Here is a 22,882-nt window from a genome sequence, read left to right as displayed (position 1 = left end):
ATTGCTCGAAAACCGGGTTCACTGAGTCCACAAGGACGAACTAGGCCAACTCATTGGGACACAGGTACGGTGCCCTTCCTTGGAGGGCGTTTCACCGTATCTTGTTTGGTATTCACTCCTCATAATGCACCGGACCAGGTTATTAAGTGCGGTTACGATGCCCGTCCTTAGGAGGCGTTGCACCATAGCATGTTTATTCATATTGGTTTGGTTCAGCGCAATCATTGTCTTCCCTCTTCCGCAACTCATGCCGAAGTCGCGCACCACACCACACCGTCTTCCTTTTTGTATCGCCACCACATGTTGAATACAGCCGACATCCTAAGGAAGGAATTCAACAGTTCAACGCCTATGCAAACAAACAAACAAAAAAAAACACAAAACAGCATAACGCACAAAGAATGCTTACCTCGTAGTCCAAGCTGCGCTGACGGGTGCGTATTCTACGGGCGCCTTCCAAGCCCAGCTTAAGTCTTCCATGGGCAAAGAAGACATGGTCTTCCAACGACAAGGTGCTGCAACTACCTATCTCATCTATCGCTCCAACGCCAACAGCTCGTACAACGTCATCAATGTTATAGCAGCTTCCATGTTCACTTCTCCTGTGATCTGTACATGACTAAGAAAGTATGTATAGTGAACAACAAAACCAATACTAACCTTTTTCTTCGTCTCACGCAACTTTTCTTCAGCGAGACTACCGCCGGCACAGTACGGAAACTCACTGTAACAATGGTTTCGTACTGTTGTGAACACGGTGGTGTTTACTGTTGTTCTTTATCGTTTCTCAGTGCTGGATCGTGACTTCTCTCTAAGCTTTGTGCTCAGCATGGACGCCTCTCTGTTCTCTGTTTATATATTCTTTGAGCTGGTCCCGTATTTCAGTCCATGTGTAATTCTATTAGCTAAACCGAACCGACTTCATGTGCAAGACTTGATGATAAGCATTATCCAATCCGGATTTAATTTTGGAGTCCTAGTTTCTGTGGTATTTTCACGTTCACATCTTCTCGTTATTTCGGACATATTTCGAATTCCAATTATTTCGTTCACGTATCATTCGCTAATTTTTCTCCACAGTTTTCAACGGTCTAATCCAAGTCTCGCTATTCCACCGCACGCATTGTCAAATTCAAATTTCAGATTATTACGAGGCAGACGCTGCTTTTAAGCCAATCGAGTTTTTTTTGCAATTTTATTTTATCTGTGCATTTTCGGCTATCTTTTATTTAACTACGTCATTGCATCCCGTATACGTTACTTTGACATTTTTTCGTTTCCGCTAATTCACGAATTTTTCTCGGTTGTCCATTTTTCTTATCGTTTACGTTCACACGACACTTTTGTTATACACTTCGCTTACTCTTTTATTATTTCACGTTTTCAGTGATTTATCTTCTCTTCTTTGCCATGTGAACTTTGTTCGCCCGACAAAAGGGGCGTGTTTCACCCCCACCTACGCGGGCAAACGCCCATTAGTAGGGGTCTCTATTTTATTCATTTAATCAACAGGGCTAAAGCCCAATTCGCAATATCATGGATCAATGTACAGGCCCATTAACTCATGTGTCTAAGGCTGAACCTTAGCCACATGGCTTGCTACCAATTTAAGTTGATTTATGTCCAGATTCATTTCTTATCAAAGAGATAGTTATCAGTTGACAGTTATACTCTATCACAATTACTCAAGATACAAGATTACTTAAGCTACAAGGACTCTCTACTCTACCTCTATAAATATCAAACTATTTTTCATAAGGAACTACGTGGAAACTTGATCCCTAGAGAATAGATCTTGGGTACGTAGGTAGCCATTATTTGGTTCAGTTTCATCTCCCCCAACATCAAAATCCTTTGTTTATTAGTGCGTTCATCACCATTGCTCTCGTTGTGTTGAAGCAGTTTACTGCCGAAACATGAACCTTAAACATTGAAAATCTTCAAAACAACATTAAATCAACATAAAACACAAAACAATTACAAAGACACCAAAACAATTATCGAATTACTGATGTAACTATTATCGAATTCACAACCATCCATCAGAAACATTTGATCATAAATTAAGGTGACTTACTTGAAGCTGATTGAAGACAGAGAAGTTGAAGAACTTGAGAACCAACACGCCTAGCAACTCAAGAGAGGGATTGAAGGATCGCGAAAGGGATTGAAGCTGATTTGATCACAATTCTTTGTTGGATTGAAGGATCGCGAGAGGGATTTTGTCGAGGGTTTTGGATGAGAAATCGCAAGAGAGATGACGGTTACAACAAGTTTTTCCGGTTTTGCGATTAGGTGGGGGTGTACATGGGCTTTTGTTTCATGATTTGGATTTGGACCGAGGTCGCCTAGGCAATCCATTCGGTGGCTTCAATACAGACCCTTCATTTGGCCTTGACTTGACATGGAAAAGACGCGGTGCTTGACCGGTGACAGAAATATTAGCTAATTGTACCAATCCGTGTTAGGACCTGGGCACATCCGCCAGGCCTGGGCCTCCATGCCCATGGGATAACTAATACCGATATTGTCCCCCACTTAACCACCCATTGGGCTTGGGCCACATCTTGACCATGGGTGTGGGGTTTTATCTTAAAAGGCCTCAGTACTAGTTAGTGAACTTTCCACTTTATCAACCCATGATGAACTCCTTTCTTGTTCAATGTGGGACTATTTCTCTTTTTCGGTCCACACATTCTAACAATCTCCACCTTGGACCGAACTCCAAGGGACTCCATTCGTTCATCATCCAGCACGATCCAATGCTAGAACTCTGGTGTGTATGGGCCTCTGAGGGATGTGACTTTTTCTCAACCCCAGAGCCTACTCCACCTCGAACATCATTCCATGTTGTTAGATTTACCTCGAGTTACACCCTCTCGAATCTCCACAACATCCAAGGGGCACCAATCTTTGGTGTAACGGGCACACTTCGTTAAGTAACTCCACCTGAGTTGCTGCCTTCACTGGCGCTCCAATGATTTCGTTTCTTGATTCTGCATGATCAGTGTCTTTGTCCCTGTCGAACCATCGGCTTTGATACCAGTTGTTAGGTCGCCTTTGTCCTTGCCGAACCATTGACTATGATACCAGTTGTTAGGACCTGGGCACATGGGATAACTAGTACCGATATTGTCCCCCGCTTAACCACCCATTGGGCTTGGGCCTCATCTTGGCCATGTGTGTGGGGTTTTATCTTAAAAGGCCTCGGTACTAGTTAGTGAACTTCCCACTTTATCAACCTATGATGAACTCCTTTCTTGTTCAATGTGGGACTATTTCTCTTTTTCGGTCCACACACTAGGGGTGGGAATTTGGTCCTAACGACCCTAACCCGGCCCGACCCTAAGCCTTATAAAGCCCTCACAGAGTTTAGGGCAGGGCCGACCCGACCCTAATGCCTTCTAAGACACGACTAGGGCTAAGGTTCTGAAACATAGGCCCGACCCTAATTCATCCCTCATTAGCCCTAACCAAGCCCTAGTTATAGTTTGACACTTTCACTATAAATATACATATCATAATTGTCCAACTCTTTATTAAATATTTCCAATTAAAATAATATTGTCCTTTGTAATTTATCAGTATTTTCAATAACTTGTCTTATATATAACAAAAACTTCTCAACCTAATTGTTTATATCTCACAATGCAACTCCCAATCTAACCTAGTAGCCAAAAAGAACAATGAGCACTAGCTTAATAAAAAATAAGACTTTATTCCTTTGATCATCAAATCTCCTGATCCCTTCTACTCTACTCTCTCACTCTCTCTAAAAGGTGATCATCGTATGTATTAATCACTTTACGACTTGCTGTTTCAAAAATTCTCATTTTGAGTAAAAATGATTCACAAACTATATATATTTTTTTCTTTGTTTTATTTTACATCTGGGTAGAACTCAGCATCTTGAATATTTCCCCTCAGAGAACTTAGGTAATTGTCTTGGATGAGTCAAATATCAAAACTGAATATTTCCCTTCTTTGATACAATATTAATTATCGATATGTGTCCTTGGCGGGATAGATCAATTTCTATGTAAGTACAAGGAAGAATAGGTTGATGTCAGTAAAAGCTCATTCCGAACTCTTATTTGTCTATGTGCTTTTCAATGTTAAATTTAATTTTGGTGAGGTTTGAGTACAAGGAATAACAAATTTCGAACTCTCGATGTACTTCAGTTCATTAGAATGTGAATGTGCATTTTAAATTATTGGACTTATCTAGGATTATTACTAGATTGGTGGGACTTTAAGTTTGTAGATCTTTGTACATTTTTGTAATATAAATGAGTTTTAAAATTGATGTAGTAAAAAAGAAAAAATATACGCCGGCTCAAAAAAGCCCGCCACTAAAAGCCTTTAAAGAGGGCCTAGGGTAGGATCAGAGCTTGAGATTTAGACTTGTGACCCAGCCCGACCCGACCCTATACTGACTTTAGGACCGGGCCGACCTGACCTTAATATTTGAAAGGCTTTAAATGTTTAGGGCCGGGCTAGCCCGACCCGACCCAATGCCCACCCCTACCACACACTAACAATCCGCAGTTGTAAAACAAGAAAAATTCGGACGCTTCTGGTAAAGTAGGTGTCTCCATGAAATGTCCAGATCAAAGACTTTTAAACATTTTAACTTTGGTTCCTCCAATTTTAAACATTTTTTGTCCGTTACAGTCAACTGTATGTGTTCCTAATCAGGGGCGGATACAGGATTCAACCATAAGGGGGGTTACTACAATAATTCTCACTACTATATTTTTTTGAACTTTTTTTGGGGTGAACAGTTACCACGCATGGATCCGCCCCTGACTTCAATGATATATTTAAACACATCAATTTCACTCATTAAATCGCCATTTGAGCTAAGGTACCATGGCGTTCCCTCACCCTATCCTCAGCTTTCTCATTCTTTCATCCACATTACTAACATTGAGTCAAAAAACGCTAAGTGCCACAGACACTCATCAGTACGTTCTCAATCAAAGAAGCAACCACAAGTGAAATACAAAACCAATTCAAACACAACAAACTCACTTCAAAACAACTCGTTAAGTTCTACCTTGACGAGATTCACAAACTCAACTCAATCGTTAACGGCATAATTGAAGTGAACCCTGATGCGCTTTATCAAGCTCATAAGGCTGACAAGGAGAGACAGGCAGAGTTACGCGGGTCTTTGAGTAGGTTACATGGAATACCGATTCTGCTCAAGGACAACATTTCTACCAAAGACAAACTTAATACCACAGCAGGGTCATTTGCCTTGCTTGGATCGATTGTACCTCAGGATGCAGGTGTCGTGAAGAAGTTACGAAAAGCAGGAGCTATAATACTGGGGAAAACTAGTCTTAGCGAGTGGTCTGCTTTCCGGTCATTAAATACACCTAATGGTTGGAGTGCTAGAGGTAGCCAAGGAAAGGTAAACTTACAATTCTCAAGCTTATGGATACCATTATTTCTATGTGAAAATAAATAAAAAATAAAGTGGATTTTGTCTTCCCTGTTCTTTCAAATGGTAAAAAAAAAGAGCTGGTCTTCAGTGCGCAAGCTGTATCGTGCGCAAGTAATAAGAGCCTTTGGATTCAGTACTTCAGCCACGCAATACACACGCACCCCTGGTATGAGTGGCTGTGAATTCACAGCGCACCATACGCCTTGCGCAGGGTAGATTTAGCCAAAAAAAAAAGGGTCCTATTACTGCCGGACCCAATTTGTATTGGGCGGACTCCCACAAAAAAAAACAATTATTACAAGTGTGTCATTGGTTTTAAAAAATCTAAAAAAAAAATAATTATTACAAGTATGCCATTGATTCCCTAAAAATTGAATTCGAAACCCCAAACTTAAACGACCCGGTCACACCAGTCAAGAGCCCAAAAAACAAAACTTTGAATTTTTTTTCAAAATTCAAATCCCAAACGACATGACCACACCGTCTGGACTGAGTCCAAAACGATGTGGCCATGTCGTTTGGGATTTGGACTTATAAAAAAATGGCCACACCGTTTGGACTTAGAAAAATCCTCAACGATATGGCCACACCGTTTGGACTAAGTCTCCAACGACTTGGCCACACCGTTTGGGACTTAGTCCAAACGACCCGGTCACACCGGTCAAGAGCCCAAAAAACAAAACTTCGAATTTTTTTTCAAAATTCAAATCCCAAACGACATTGCCACACCGTCTGGACTGAGTCCAAAACGATGTGGCCATGTCGTTTGGGATTTGGACTTATAAAAATATGGCCACACTGTTTGGACTTAGAAAAATCCTCAACGATATGGCCACACCGTTTGGACTTAGTCCAAAACGATGTGGCCATGTCGTTTGGGATTTGAACTTTGAAAAAAAATTCAAAGTTCGTTTTTGGGCTCTTGACCGGTGTGTCGGGTCGAATCGTTGACTAAGTCCCAAAATGTGGCCAAATCATTTGGGATTTAGTCAAACGATTTAGTCGTTTAAGTTTGGGGTTTGAATTCAATTTTTGGGAATCAATGACATACTTGTAATAATTGTTTTTTTTTGGATTTTTTGAAACCAATAGCACACTTGTAATAATTGTTTTTTTTGGGAGTCCGCCCAACACAAATTGGGGTTCGTTAGTAACAAATACCAAAAAAAAAAACAGGAGAATTTTGACTTGACCCCCCAAAACTATATAGCGTTTTGACTAAACCCTCCATTTTTAAAATCATTTGAGTTTACCCACTCTGTTAATTTTGTCTGTAACAGACGTTGATATTTTATCTATTGACCATTTTGCCCTTATGATAAGATAGAGCCGTTGGGTTTTATTGTTTTGGGGTTTTTTGACTTACCCCCAACCCCCAACCCACCCACACACACACAAATATATAGCGTTTTGAGTTTGCCCCCATTCAATAGGCTTTAGAGTTTTGTAAGTTTTGTATAAACCCCCCAAAATTTAGCATCGAATTTGAGTTTACCCCTGGTCGGTTAACATCGGTTAAACCGTAACCAAGTTGGTTCGGTTTGGGTATCGGCTCGGCTGGAAATTAGTTCGGTTCGGTTCCAAAAAAGTATAAACCGATAGGGTCGGTTCGATTGTCAGTTTAGACCCAAACCCGACCCGTGCACACCCATATATGGGAGTAACATTTTTTTCTCCTTAATATTTTTCTTTTCAATTTTGCTAATGGAGTAAACTCAAATTCGATGCTAAATTTTGGGGGTTTATACAAAACTTACAAAACTCTAAAGCCTATTGAATCTGGGACTCAAAACGCTACATATTCATGGGGGTTAAGTAAAAAAAACCCCAAAACAATAAAACCCAACGGCTCTATCATATCATAAGGGTAAAATGGTAAATAAATAAAATACCAACGTCTGTTACAGACAAAATTGACGGAGTGGGGGTTAAACTCAAATGATTTTAAAAATAGAGAGTTTAGTCAAAACGCTACATAGTTTTGAAGGGTTAAGTCAAAATTCCCCAAAAAAAAAAACTAAAAGTTCTCTAAACTTGTAAAGACATTACTTTGAAGAGGCCCATTTCACATTTTTTTTTTTTTTTTTTTTTTATTTTATTTTATTTTTTTTTATTATTGAAAGCTAATTTCATTATTTACTTATAAGTCTATATTTACAAAAACCCCAAGCATCAAAAGCTAGGATTGAAGCAGCAAAAATAGGTGCATGATGCGACCATACAGAAGAGAAAGGAGGTAAATAACTTAAGTCATCTAAAGACCACGAAGTATTTTCCGCTTCTGGGTGTTGCCTCCACGTATCCTTCGATGCCAAACTAGCAACATGAGAAGCAAAGCAGTCAGCACATGAGTTGCCCTCCCTATAACACTATTGAATACTGTACTCCTCAAAATTTTGTAACAAAAAAATGATTTCATTCCCTGTTAATTTTCTTCAACATCCAATTTGAATCAATCGCGGTAGCAGTCATGGATTGGTACAACAATTGAGAATTAGTTTCCAATACGATCTTGCGGATGCGAAGTCTCACCGCCAATTGGATACCATATAACATAGCCAAAAACTCAGCCCAATTGTTAGAGGTGTGAAGTATTGGGATCGGGATCGCTGCACCCATGAAAAACTGCCCATTAGCCATTCGTAAAACACATCCAGCACCTCCGAATCCCGGATTCGCAAGAGCCGCTCCATCTGTGTTGAGTTTTGCCCATCTTGCAATAGGTGGATGCCACTTAATGTATATAGTGATGAGCTCCTTTTGTGCTTTTTCATCTAGGATGTCCTTAAGAGTTTGCAGCTGTCCATGAATCTTTCTGATGTAATAAATAGGATTTGGAGTGTTGCGGTTGAAGCGTGAATCATTTCTTGCAAGCCAAATGAACCACAAACCCAGTCTTAGCAGGCAAACTTGAATATCCCCTTTAGGCTGCTTCCTGACTGTATTAAACATCTGGAAAACTCTTTGTTGGAAATTCTGAACAGAAGAGTAGTTGACGCCATCGATCATTGACATGCAATTTGTACCACACCACACATCCTTTGCAAAACTGCACTCGAAGAAAACATGAAATGGAGTCTCGGGAGTAGTCTCACATAAAGTACACTGCGCATAAACTTGAAAATGAAGGAATGCCAAATGATCCACTGTTGGGATGACACCCTGCAAACATTGCCACAAGAAAAATCTGATTCGAAAAGGTAACTTGAGTCTCCACACAAATTTGAACAAAAAACTTTGTTCGCACACCATACTACTCCCGGAATTCACCAATTGTAGACATCCATTATATGCTGACTTAACAAAAAAATACCCCGAACCGGTCCACTTCCATTCCAGTTTATCACTATCAGTCGTGTGAAACAACGGAATGGAAGCAATTTTATTAACAAAATCAGCCGGCCAAAATTGACGAAGCAACTCCAGATTCCATGTGTTGTTAGATTGGTTTATAAAATCAGCAACTAACTCCAAATTACATGCCTGTTGATTTGAAAGGCATCGGCATACGTTCATTGTCATTTAAGATCCAAGCATCCTCCCATGCATTAATAGACGAACCATTTGCAATGTTCCAGATGCCACCAGCTCTAATCACCTTTCTAACCGCACAAAGTTGCTTCCACATGATGGAATCATTACTTCAAATTTTTGCATTTAGAAAGCGTGTTGAATGGAAGTACTTCCCCTTCATCTGTATCGCCCACATGGAATTTTGCTGCAACAAATCCCAAGCTTTTTTTGCAAACAGAGCATAATTTTGAAGCTGTAGGTCTTTGTGTAGCAAACAACAACCAATCAAAGAGACAAAACACAAGATATATAGTGGTTCGGTGCTAATGCAGCAGCTTACGTCCACGGGAGAAGATATGTGTTTATTACTTGATTAATTTTTTAGGGTTCTATTATAGAGATATATATATGCACAACACAAGTGCACAATCGTCGGTGGTGTTTCTAAAAGGGTGGAGTCTTCCCTTTATAGAAACACACAAAACCATCGAATTGTAACAAACTGACTATGAGCGCGCACGCGCTTTCATCATGTGCAACATAAGCGCGCACGCGCCTGTTCTGACTTCTCCCACACTTCCCTTCAAGTTGGTGTGAAGATATCCAGCGAGCCCAACTTGGAGAGTATATCATGGAACTTGGAAGCGGGAAGTCCCTTGGTAAAAATGTCTGCAAGCTATTGGTCACTTCGAACAAAGGAGGTAGTGAAAATGTTAGACTATACTTTTTCACGCACAAAATGACAGTCAACTTCAATATGCTTAGTTCTCTCATGGAACATTGGATTTGCAGCAATATGCATAGCAGCTTGATTATCACAGTAAAGTGTAGTTGGCAGATGCAAACCAAAACACAAATCCTTCAGAAGAGCGCAAAGCCATATGATTTCACTGGTGGTGGAAGCCATAGTCCCATACTTCGAACCGACTAGAGCGAGCCACTACATTATGTTTTTGCTCTTCCAAGTGACCAAATTACCTCCCACAAAGGTCAATAACCCGGATGTAGACCGCCCGATCAATTGGACATCACCTTGCCTAATCAAGATCGGTATAGGCGTAATAGATGTATGCCCATTTTTCCGCGATCCAAATACCTCTACCGGGCGAATTCTTCGGATCTTGCAGATGATGAAGGCGCATTCATATGTGGAGTCCTTGGAGCATGCATAAAACGACTAACCAAGCTTACTGCATAAGAAATATCTGGTCGGGTAATAGTTAAATATATTAGTTTACCAACTAATCGCTGATACTGACCAATACTGACCAATGTCAGTAAGAAGATCACCGGTGTTGTCCAACTTGACTCCACTGTCAGTTGGAGAATCAGATTGGTTTACCCCCAACTTTCCTGCTTCACTCAAAAGATCCAACACATACTTTCTTTGATTAAGAAATATGCCTCTTTTTGAATAAACAATTTCGATCCCAAGAAAGTACTTCATAATACCCAGATCCTTGATGGCAAATTTCTTGTGCAGTAGATCCTTAAGCTTAGAGATTTCGATATGGTCATTACCTGTGATAACTATGTCATCAACATAAATAAGAACAACAACCAAGCCTGACCTGCTAGACTTAACAAATAAGGAAGGATCAGCATCACTCCACTTAAGACCGGTCATAGCTAGAACAGAATTGAGCTTGGCATACCACGCTCGTGGAGATTGTTTAAGTCCATAGATAGCCTTTTTTAACTTGCATACTAATCCAACCTTAGTCTCCTTCGGATGTCCAGGTGGGATGCTCATATACACTTTTTCTTTAAGATCGCCGTGTAAGAATGCATTTTTAACATCCATCTAAAATAATTTCCAGTCTTGATTTACAGCTAGAGATACAAGAACTCTAAACGTGTTCATCTTTGCAACTGGTGCAAAAGTCTCCTTGTAGTCCTGACCATATGTTTGGGTGAATCCCCTTGTAACGAGTCGAGCTTTAGGCCTCTCTAAGGAACCATCACTGTTGAACTTGTTTCTGAACACCCAACGACAATCAACTGTTTTCTTTCCGTAAGGTAGCATAACAATCTCCCAAGTTTTATTCTCGTCTAGAGCACGAAGTTCTTCTTGCATCGTCTTTCTCCATACTGAACGAGAGTTAGCTTCTCTAAAGTTCTTGGGTTCTTGCACATCATCGACTGTACTCAAGAAAGCATGATGAGATGAAGTGATATTGGCATACGTTATATACTCCTGTAGAGGATATGAAACATCATGCAATGAATAAAAATCCCTGTGAATCACTGGAGGATGCAATTCTCTATCAGATTTATAGTAATCCTTGAGAGTTGCTGGAGGTCGTCTCTCGTTCAGATTGTCAAGAAACTAGAGGGGCTGGAGGAGCTAGAGCGCGCGCCCCCCTTAGTTGCTCATTCTGTGAGAGCGCCCGTGCCTCTGTTTATGTAAAGTCGTCAGTAGTGAGAGGGCGCGCGCCCCTTAGTTGCTCACTCTGTAAGCGCACCCGCGCCCTTTCTTCTATAGAACCCATAACTTCAGTGGGTTCAATAACTTCTGCGGAAGGAACTATATCTTCGCCAACTGCTGGGAGAGGTGCCAAATCTGCCAAACACTCCCCCTGGGACCGATTCCCAGGCACAGCTGAATCTTGAAACAAAGCTTCAGATTCCACAAATTGTACATCATGAGAGACAACTAGTTTTCTTGTCGCTGGATTGTAACATATGTAGCATTTCTGTGTGGTAGAATAACCAACAAAAATACATCGAGTAGCCCGAGCATCGAATTTATCTCGATGAATAGCTTGCTGATGCACATAACATACACACCCAAAAACTCGCAGATGAGAGAGATCCAGCGGCCTAGATTTTAGCACTTCCAATGGGGATTTAAAACCAAGAACTCGACTGGGAAGACGATTAATCAAATAAGCACAGCAGTTAAGACGCCATGAGACCAATATTGCTTAGGAACATTCATGCCCAACATAAGAGCACGAGTGGTCTCCAAAAGGTGTCTATTTTTTCTTTCAGCCACGCCATTCTACTGAGGTGTGCCAACACAGCTAATTTGATGAATTATCCCCTGGTTACGAAGGTACTCAGGTAACAGACTTTTGCAAAACTCAGTGCCATTGTCAGATCTAAACATCTTGATTTTTGCACCAAACTGATTAGTAGCCATATTATGAAAATCTTTGAAAACATTCACAACCTCAGTCTTTGATTTCAACAAATATAACCATGTAGCACGAGATTTATCATCAATAAACAACACAAAATACTTATAGCCATCATAAGAATTAACGGGAGCAGGTCCCCATAAATCAGAGTGGATTAACTCAAACAAATTATTAGACACAGTATGCAAGTTTGGAAAAGGTAAACGAGTTTGTTTAGAAAATTGACAAATCACAAACATCATCAGAGTTTATAGAAACATGCGGAAACAAATTTGACAGGACATGACTAGATGGATGCCAAAGTCTTTTATGCAAAATACAACTCTCAAGTAAACCACTAGCTTGACACGCCTTCTTATGCGACTTCAACAAATAGAGCCCATTGGAATAAATTCCTTCACCAATCGTTGTCTTCGACTTTCGATCTTGAAAGACGACAGAGTTAGGAGAAAAAATGACATCACAATTTAAAGAATTTGTAAATTTGCCAACAGATAGAAGTTGGACAGGGAAGGAAGGAACAACTAGAGCGTCACTCTTGAGACTTTGATTAAAAAAATCCACTTGACCACTACCTAGAATGGGAACGGTGGATCCATTGGCTATGGAAATATTATGTTTTTCGGTTTTGGACACAAAATTATGGACAGAGGCAGGGCAATTAACCATATGATCAGTAGCCCCCGAATCAATTATCCATGAGTTACTATTTTCTGGCATAGTAAAATAGGCATGTAAATTACCTGACATATGAGTTGAGACGTACGAACCTTTGCTAGATGGCATGGACTTAGTGAGTTTTTGGAGAATTTGACTCAACTGATGACTAATATCTGAGTTGGAAATTGATGTCTCAGCTACTGCGGCATGATCTTTCTTGGACAATTCATTTTTAAGATGTGGATGTAATTCCCAACAACGGTCCTTGGTGTGCCAGTTTTTTCCACCATGATCACAATGAGACGGGTCCTTTTTTCCCTTACCTTTTTTGAATTCCTGTGACTTCTTTTGAAAATCGTTTTCTGCAAGTAATACAGTAGATTCAGAGATTGAAGACTTCACCTCGGAGTTCATGGTTTTCTTCCTTGTTTCCTCTCTCTGAATAGTTACACAAACAGCAGCAAGTGATGGATGAGTGCTTTCCATTAGAATATTGCTTTCCAGATTTTCATATTCTGGTTTAAGACTACGAAATACTGTGAAGATTTTATCCTCTTCAGCCCATTTCAAAAGAGTCTTAGAATCTGTGGTGTGTGGATGATATATGTTTAACTCATCCCACAATTTTTTTAGATTCCCAAGGTGTTTTGTAAAAGTTTTCTCACCTTGTTGCAAAACACCGATTGCAAGTTGAAGTTCAAAAACACGGGGAGAATTGTTCTGGTTTCCGTATAAATTTTCAATTGAATCCCACATCTCCTTTGCACAATCAGAGAAACTAAAAATTCCAGCAATAGTTGACTCCATCGAATTGAGTAACCAAGATCGAATAAGCTGATCATTGGAAACCCAATTCTCGTACATCATCAATGGCAGGACACAGTACACCTTTACACCATTAATGAACCCTAATTTCCTCTTGCCACCCAGAGATAGCGAAATAGCCCTAGACCAAGGTATATAGTTTGTTCCATTCAAAAGAATTGATGATGACTTCCAAGGGATTAGAATGGAGTCTCTGTTATTCACGGTAGACTTTGGGTTTGGTTTTGGATCTGTCATAGTGTTTTGTGTTTATTTAGGTTGATTTAGAGAAGAGATTAAACGTTCTGATAACCCATAAAAACTCAACTAGATTACTCTATCTTCATTCTTTCGGTTTCAATTATTTATTTCCTACTCTTACATATATATTCATTCAATATATAGAGTACGGAATCGTTCCACTCTTAATCTAGCAAGACATAAATGAATTCAATTAATCAAACACAAGGAATCAATGTTGAGAACAATGAGAGTAGTGTTGTGATTTATTTAAACTAAAACTAATTATAAATTTAACTAATTTAACTAAGCAATTAAAAAGTGAATTTAATGAATTGGAAGAACATAGAGGGGGGAAATTCCACCATACAATTCGATTGGCTATTAGTTAGTCATCGAATCGAATATTGATCCCTAGTGAATACCAAGTCCTCTCGAATCAAGGTTCCACTAGCATGAGAGTTTAGCTCCACCACAAATCTCTTTGATGGTGGCTCTAAACTCTAGTTCATCATTATGAGATTTATCTCTAAACACTCATAATAATGAATTTGAAATTCTATTCTAAATAACAACTATTCTAACAAGTAATCATCCTCACATGGCTTCTTTAACCTCCTCTAATGAAGGTTTTAGCCTTGTTTCATTGGATGAACAATATCAAAACAATAAGATAAAGGGTTTTTATTGAATATTAAACTAAGGGTTTTTATTGAAGGATTTAATGGAGGCTACAAACTAAATTATTCTAACCTAAACTAAACTACAAAAGGAAAGAGAGAGAGAGAACCCTAATTTATTCTAAACTAAAGAGGGAGTAGCCAATCTTTGTTTTAGCCTTACCCCTCTTTATATAGGAGAGGGTTAGGTTACAATTTCGTGCATGGGCTTTTAGGCTAGGTTATGGACCCATAAATCAAGTCCATAACCCAATTTGTTGAATCCAAAACTTTCAATTCTGGTCGTGTTACTATAGCGCGAGTTTACACTAACTTATACTACTCTGATAGAGTCAAGATCTAGACCATTGGAAAGATCTTTCTGAGCCGGTCATTTTGATATAAAATAGGCCCAAATCTGAGGTTTGAGCCCAAAGATATGGCCTTTTGAAGTTTTATTGACTTTTCTTCAGCTTTCTAATCCGGTTTGACTTTCACTTCACAGCTTTGACTTGGGCTTTTTAAGGGCTTTTTCTCTATGAAACTTGGGCTTTCTTCATAGAACTTTCTTAGCAATCACTTTAGCTCCTTTTAGCGCCTAATTAGTAACGAATTTACATTTATTCAACTCTGAAGCCTGCAATACTCAAAAGCACGTAATTAGTGATAAACCTATATTATTAATAACATAATTGGCTAAATAGAAATACTATTTTAAACTACAATTTTGGGCTCTTATCACGCTACGCTTTGATACCATGTAGCAAACAACAACCAATCAAAGAGACAAAACACAAGATTTATAGTGGTTCGGTGCCAATGCGACAGCCTACGTCCTCGGGAGAAGAAAGGTGTTTATTGCATGATTGATTTTATAGGATATATATATATATATATACAATCGTCGGTGGTGTTTCTAAAAAGGTGGAGTCTTCCCTTTATAGAAACACACAAAACCATCGAATTGTAACAAATCGACTATGAGTGCGCACGCGCCTTCATCATGTGTAACATAAGCATGCACACGCCTATTTCTGACTTCTCCCACATTCTTTGATACCAAGTCTTCCATTACCCTTGGGAGTACATGCTAGCCTCCAAGAAAAATAATGCATCTTGCGTTTAGATGGAGAGTGCCCCCAGAGAAAAGATATTCTTATCACATCCATAGTATCAATTATCTTTGCTAGTAGCAATGTGCAAGACATAGTGTGAGTCGGTATTGAAGATAAAACTGAATTGACCAAGGTCAGACGACCCGCTTTTGAAAGAATCTTCGACTTCCAGCCAGCAAGTTTATTTTGGAATCGTTGAAGCAACGGAGCAAATTTATGGATGCGACCTTTGCCAGTAAGATTTGGTATTCCCAAATAGGTCGGCATACAGCTGGTGGATGGCATTCTGAAGGATTTTCGGAGAAAATAAACAAGCCTCCTGTGGAGTTTTGTATGATGAAGAATCTGAGACTTGTCTCTGTTAATTGTTTGGCCAGATACTTTGCAATATTACGTCAACAAGTTGTTCAAGTGATATTGCTCTGGCAGACCACATTTCCCGAACACAAAGAGATCATCGGCATACATAAGGTGGGAAACATTAACACAATGTCTTGCAAGCCAGCAACCATGAATTAAACCTTGTCTTTGCAACTTCAGAAAATTCAAAGACAAAATCTCCGTGTAGAGAATGAAGAGATATGGAGATAAGGGGTCTCCTTGTCTATGACCTCTTGTTGGCTTGAAGAAACCATGAGCAGTGCCATTTAAAAGAATAGAGTACGAGACTTTCTCCACACAAAACATAATGTGGTTAATCCAGTCAATAGGAAATCCAAATTTGGTAAGTACAACTTAAGAAAGGACCATTCAAGTTTATCAAAAGCTTTTTGCATGTCAATCTTTAAAGCAAAGAACTTGGATTTCCTATTGCCATGACCCCTAATTTTATGATAAAACTCATTTGCTAGGTTTGAAAAAGGCTAATTATTTTCCTCAGAATAGGTCGTAACCTATTTACAATAATTTTTTAGATTAATTTGTACACAACATTAGTTAAGCCGATGAGGCGATAATGTTCAGGTGATGTGGGATGTGAATTTTTTGGGATTAATGCAATGAAAGAATGGTTTAGCTGGAGTGAAAAGGATCCTTGGGTAAAAAATCTGTTTACCACATCACAAACCTGTGGTCCGACAAGGTGCCAGAAAAGATGAAAGAAAATTGCTTGGAAACCGTCAGGCCCTAGAGCTTTGAAAGGGTGCATTTGTTTTAAAGTGAACAAGATCTCCTTATTATCAATCGGCTTCGCGAGACAATGAAGATCATCAGTGGACAAAGCCGGTGTCTCGACATTTAGAATCTCATAATCAAAAGAAGGTGCATAAGTAGTCATTAAATCTGCAAAGAATTCCGTCAATCTATATCCAATCTGTTGCCTTTATGTGAGTATATCACATGTAGGGTCGCTAATCCGGTGAATGAAAGATTTTTGCCATCGACATTTGACTAAAGCATGAAAATACTTGGTGTTCAGGTCACCGAACTTATACCAGTCTGAGCAAGATTTCTGTCCCCAGTGAGTAGCTTATTGGACCAGAAGATCATTGTATCTTTGAATTTGTGTGTGCTCTGCTGCAAACAAATCATCACCAGGATCGATGTAAGGATATCATATTGAATATGCTCAAGTTTCTGCTGTGTTTCTTGCATTTTGTTGTCTAAAAGTCCGAAAATGTTCTTATTCCACCATTTGAGGTTATTTTGGCATTGCTTTAGCTTGTTACAAAAACTAAAAGAGGGAGAGCCCACAACGTCAACTTCGAAACCCAACTGAACTTGTTATGTACATCTCCTATCTTGTAACCACATGGCTTCAAATCGAAAAGGTCTGGGGAGGTGATTTAGTTCATTGCAAACTTTGATAACCAGGAACTTATGATCAGAAGTCATTGACATTTGATGATAAACATTTCTGTTCACAAACTGCAGCATCCAAGCAGCATTAACCGAGTTCTATTGAGTCGTTCCCATATTCTCCGCCGTCCAACTTGTTTATTTGTCCATGTGAAAATGTTCCCAATGAAACCCAAATTGATCAATTCACAAGTTACAATCATATCCAGAAAAGGTATGGCTTGTACATAGTTAAAAGTTCGACCACCCCACTTTTCCGTCTGGGTTGTTACTTCGTTAAAATCCCCCATCACTATCCATTTTGCATCATTTTGTGGTTTCAGCAGAGGTAAAACAGCCCATTACATTTTATGAATTGCCAATTTGGGATTTCCATAAACATAAGACAAAACAAACTTCTCATCCTTCCCATTCATAGATAGATCGACAGTACAATGAATAAACCAACTGTCTGATCCCAACACTTCTACCTTCACAAAACTTTCCCACAATAACCACATACCACCTGACAAACCCATACTTGGCACTACAAAAGAACTATAGTCACCCAATCTACGTATCATACTAGTAGCTTTATTTAGGTTACTACATTTAGTTTCCATTACAAAAATAAACGAAGGCCTAATAAGAGATATCTTCTTCTTAAGCTCCTCTAAAGTCGAGGGCCGGCCACACCCCCGACAGTTCCAGCTGATGCAATTTATGGCTTGGGGTGGAGCTGCCTTCACTGTCTGGCTTCTCTTACGCCTACTAGATAGGCACAAAGTATTAACAAGTTCCTTGCTTTCCTTCACATCTAACCAAGGTTCAATCTGCAAGATATGTTGCGACACAATCCAAGGTTGCCTTTTGAGGATCAGTTCCAGTTGGTGTTGGTTCTCTAGCCAAACCTGAAAGATTTCATTTTTATAAAACTCCATCTTAACTATCTTGAAAGGTGCCCACAGTTTTTCCAGACCAGCACGCAGATTACCAGCTACTATTTTACCATCCAAGACATGAATAAAGATGCTAAGTTTATTATGCTCCAACAGTTTGGCTTTCATATGGTCTGAGTAAACAATAGTAGGGGCTGATTTGTAAGGCAAACGAACTTTTTGGGCAAAGTCAGTAGAAAGATTTTCAATGTTGTTTGAGTGGTCTTGGGTAAAGGTGGTTTGTTCTTTGGAACTGGCCATGGTTATTGTGATAGATAGGGCAAAGTTGGTGGTGAGATGATGAAGAAACAGTGAAAGTGGGTTTAAATATACCTTCCATTGTCTCATCAGCTTCCGTCTCCAACTCGCATGATAATATCTCATCATACAAAAACGTAGAAAAAACCAGTCTGCAAAGACAAAAACACCAGTATCTTAGAGTTCCAACACAAACTAGCATCGTGAAACTCCTCTGCCGTCGCCGCTTTGCTATGCTCGTGCTTTGATAGGCTAATCATGATTAGCGTCAGTCCTATTAGTTTAATCCCAAACCCAATGAAAAAAACAAAAATACTTGTTGAAAAACAAGTAACTACCTAGCGCATCTTTAAAACAAGTCCCCAGACACTTAAAACAGTAGCTGACTCTTTGGGTTGGATTTGGGCTTAGCTGTTTGGGTATGGGCTTAGGGACAGGTTGAGAGCTGAGAGAAAGGGAGGTGGGAGATGGGAGGAGGAGGAGATGGGAGGAGACTGGTTGAAGATGGGAGGAGATTGTTGGAGTTATCCCTCACATGAGGAGGAGAGAATCCAATGATATTTGCGTGAAGAAGTTTGAGCGAGCGAACGCTTGAAAATGGTCTTGCCCAAGGGAGCCTTGGAGAAAAAGAAGATAGTTTTTTTTCCAACTTTTTCATAAACATTGGTACTGGGCTTTTCCCGAAGTTTTTCGGCTTGCAAGACGCGCCTTTCGAAATGGCATGTCGGAGATGATAAAAACATCTATTTTTCGCAGTTTCTATCTACAGTAACCGCGAATCAGTTTTTGGGATATAAACCAAAAAAAACAAGGTTTTGGAAAAACCAAGAACACAACCAAGAAACCCAATTTTGAGAGAGATCAAAATTGAGAGAGAACCTTTGCAGAGAGAAAAGCCTGTAAAGAGAGAGGAGTGATCTAGTAAGGTGAGAGACTGAAATGAGTGATTGTAATCTTCCTTCCCATGTTATAAAAGGATTAGCTCTTGTGGAAGTAGGTATCATTGGCCGAACCACGTTAAATCTTGTGTTGTGGTATGTTTTATTTTTTTTGCATTATTATTAGTTTGTAATAGTTGTTTAGAGAGTTGGGCATGCTAGATATGTTGTAGTGAAAGTTTAGATTATTGTCTGGAGTAGTTGTTGGTCCTAGTACAAGTTATCTTAGTAGTGGGGATCGATTGACATCGTTATTTCCCCAACAGATGAGATGGGAGGAGGAGAAGATGGGAGGAGACTGGTTGGAGATCGAAATAATCTTCAAGTTTGTAATATACGATTTGCTCATTACCAAAGCTTTCACAATTATAAACAGATTAAACCTCCTATACACTTGAGCCTCAACCTCAAGATAAATGTCAGTGCAATTTACTGACATGGCGGACTTAGTCCCCTGCTTAAGTATATGGCTTCATCTACATTGTTGCGAGGTAAATAGTAAACTCTTCAAAGTGATAATTCAAAAAAAAAAAATTATGAGTGTTAGGATGAAATATATTAACAAAGGAATTAACCAAGGCCTGTAAACCATAGTACAAAATATCGCGTTATATTGCGATATATCACAATAAATATCGAAATTTCAGAGATAGGTATATAAATATCGCGATATTTCGACAATATATAGAAATATAAATATCTCTTCTAGTTATTAGATTTTGAAATATAGAAATTGCAATATATCGCGTACCCAAAATATCGGATATTAATTAGGTAAAAAGTTTGAGGTCTGAGCGGGATTGAAAAATCGGGAGATTTATGCCTCGAACAATTTTTGGGTTTTTGGTGAAGAGTGAGAAGAAGATTGGGTCTGATATGTTTGTTTTTTTTTGGTTGGAAACTAAGCTTTAGTTATGTAAAGATAATTCTAGATTTACAAAGACCCTGAGCATCATATGCGATATCTCTAGCCGCAAAAATAGGTGCTCTAAACAACCATACAGAGGAAAACTGAGGCAAGAATTCTAAATCATCTAAAGTCCACGTCGAGGTTTCAGCAGTGGGTTGTTGCCTCCATGAATCCTTGGCCGCCAAATTCGCAGCGTTGAGTTCTACCTAGACGAGATTCACAAACTTAACTCACTCGTTCACGGTGTGATTGAAGTGAATCCAGATGCACTATATCAAGCTGACAAGGCTGGTAAGGAAAGAAAGGATATGGTGTTGTAACTGAATCAATAAAACAATAAAGAGAGAAGGACAGAATTAACAGGTAATAGCCAAGGCGTGGATTAGCCTGTCCTTAAGGAAAAATTTAGCCCCTTCCAATGGTGCAGAAAGGCAGCAATGGCGTCTTCCTCACAGGATTCAATGGTTAATAACAGTCTGACTTTGCACTAGAACAGACTACCCTCTAGAACAACAATATAACTCTCTCTGGCGGCTAGAAAAGAATAAGGTATGCTGCGAGTTCTTTGGAACGAGTGGTTGTTGCTGTCTCTGGGATGTGTGTTTCTCTGCTGAAGTGAATACCTCTATAGACGCACAACCTTGCTTATATAGAGGTTTGGTCGATCATAGAAACCAACTCGCACAAGGACATGGTCGGTCATAGCAGTCCAACTTGCACAAGGACATGGTCGGTTGAGAGACCAACTCACACTAGGACACTGAAACCGAAACTTGCAGCAAAAGGAAAAACAAGTTTAGGCTTTTAGTAAGCCACTACCCACTAGACAATAAGCCCAAGCCCAAGCCCGAACCCGACTTGACTCGGCGCGGTTCGGTGCGGTGCAGGCGCGCGCGTGTGTGTGGCTTTGGGTGAGTCCTCCCTCCTAAGACAAAAACATTTGCACCCTAAGAGCACGCCCTTATGGTAGAGGAATGTCTCTTATACTTCACTTGCTAGTGGTGGTTAACCAATGTGAGACTATCTACAATGCACTAAAGTGGAGAGAACACACTTTGTTCATCTCCTCCACTTTGCACACACACACTAGTATTTAGAAATACTTAAGAGATTCCAACAATCCCACACTATTTCAAAATAGTAATAGTCCCCCACTATTTTGGAATAGGATATTACAAAAGAAATGGGTTAACGAAATGCCAGAGAGAATCAAAAAAATAATGCATAAGATATTGGTGTTTTACGGGCTTGAACCAGTCATAGGGTAACATGTCTTATAATACGTGAAAGTGGTGGATTAAAAAATCTTTGAACCAACATTCCCTTGTAGTAAAATAGATCACATGCACCCACACTGCTATTTCATTATATGCATGTTCTGCGGTGTTGCGATTTTTGGCCCTTGCGTTGCTTGTGTTCCATGAATGCTCTAGAGTACTTGCCAGAATACTCATAAGAACCGACCCAGTTCTACATTCACATAGGTGGATATCCATCAAGTGTACATTGCAGTTAAAATACACTATCTCATAAAAATTAATGGACTATGGATTCTAATAAGAGTAAAATAACTCATTCTTTCTCATTGCAATTCAAGTTATACAAAGTATATAAAAAATGCTATCTCATCATAGGGTGGGACGTCTCAAAGAAAGACGATAGCATATCAGAGCGACGAGGTGACTTATTTTTCCCTTTGAACCTACTTCATGGGATCTCCAATCACATAGGTGTGGTTGCCGTCAGTGTCGCCCTCTATCTAAGGCAAAAGTCTCATCCCCCTCGACGTTTCAACCACTTGTCTCCTATGAAGCGGTTTTGTCAGAGGATCAGCCAAATTTAACTCTGACCTCACATAATTTAGAGCCACAACTCCAGATTCCAGCAGCTATTTTATAGACTGTAGTCTCAAACGGATATGTCTGCTTTTCCCATTATACAATTTGCTCTTTGCCTTTGCTATTGCGACTGGCGATCCACAATGCAATGCATAATACAAATTTGGAGGTTTTGTACCAATAGGAAGATCTGCCAAGAGGTTTCTAAGCCACTCAGCCTCTGCACTTGCTTTATCTAAAGCAATAAGCTCAGACTCCATGGTTAAACGAGCTATCAAGGTCTGCTTAGAAGATTTCCAAGCGACTGCACCTCTACCAAGGGTGAAAATATAACCACTAGTGGACTTGATATCATGAGAATCAGATATCCAGTTTGCATCACAATAACCCTCTATCACAGGTGGAGTTTGTCTAAAACGTATGTCGTAATTCATTGTTCCTCTCAAGTACTTGGCTAGTCTCTCTAACGCACTTCAATGTTCCTTGTTAGGACAATGAGTGTATCTGGTCAACCTGCTAACTGCATAAGCAATGTCAGGTCTAGTGCAATTCATCAAGTACATGAGACTACCAATAATTTGGGCATATTTAGACTGAAGGACACTATGTTGATCATTTTTCTGAAGTTCACTAGTTGC

At 39.5% G+C, this 22,882-nt stretch overlaps 1 pseudogene; it reads left to right on the top strand.

Moving 5' to 3' along the window:
• Positions 1-493: 493 nt before the first annotated feature.
• LOC147472860 (putative amidase At4g34880) overlaps positions 494-22,882 on the top strand; it is a 78,050-nt pseudogene continuing 55,661 nt past the window's right edge.

The sequence above is a fragment of the Coptis chinensis genome, unplaced genomic scaffold, assembly GCF_015680905.1.
Source record: "Coptis chinensis isolate HL-2020 unplaced genomic scaffold, ASM1568090v1 utg662_pilon_pilon, whole genome shotgun sequence".
Classification (NCBI taxonomy): domain Eukaryota; kingdom Viridiplantae; phylum Streptophyta; class Magnoliopsida; order Ranunculales; family Ranunculaceae; genus Coptis; species Coptis chinensis.
The sequence above is the reverse complement of the archived record's forward strand: the minus strand, read 5'-3'. Positions and strand labels throughout refer to the sequence as shown.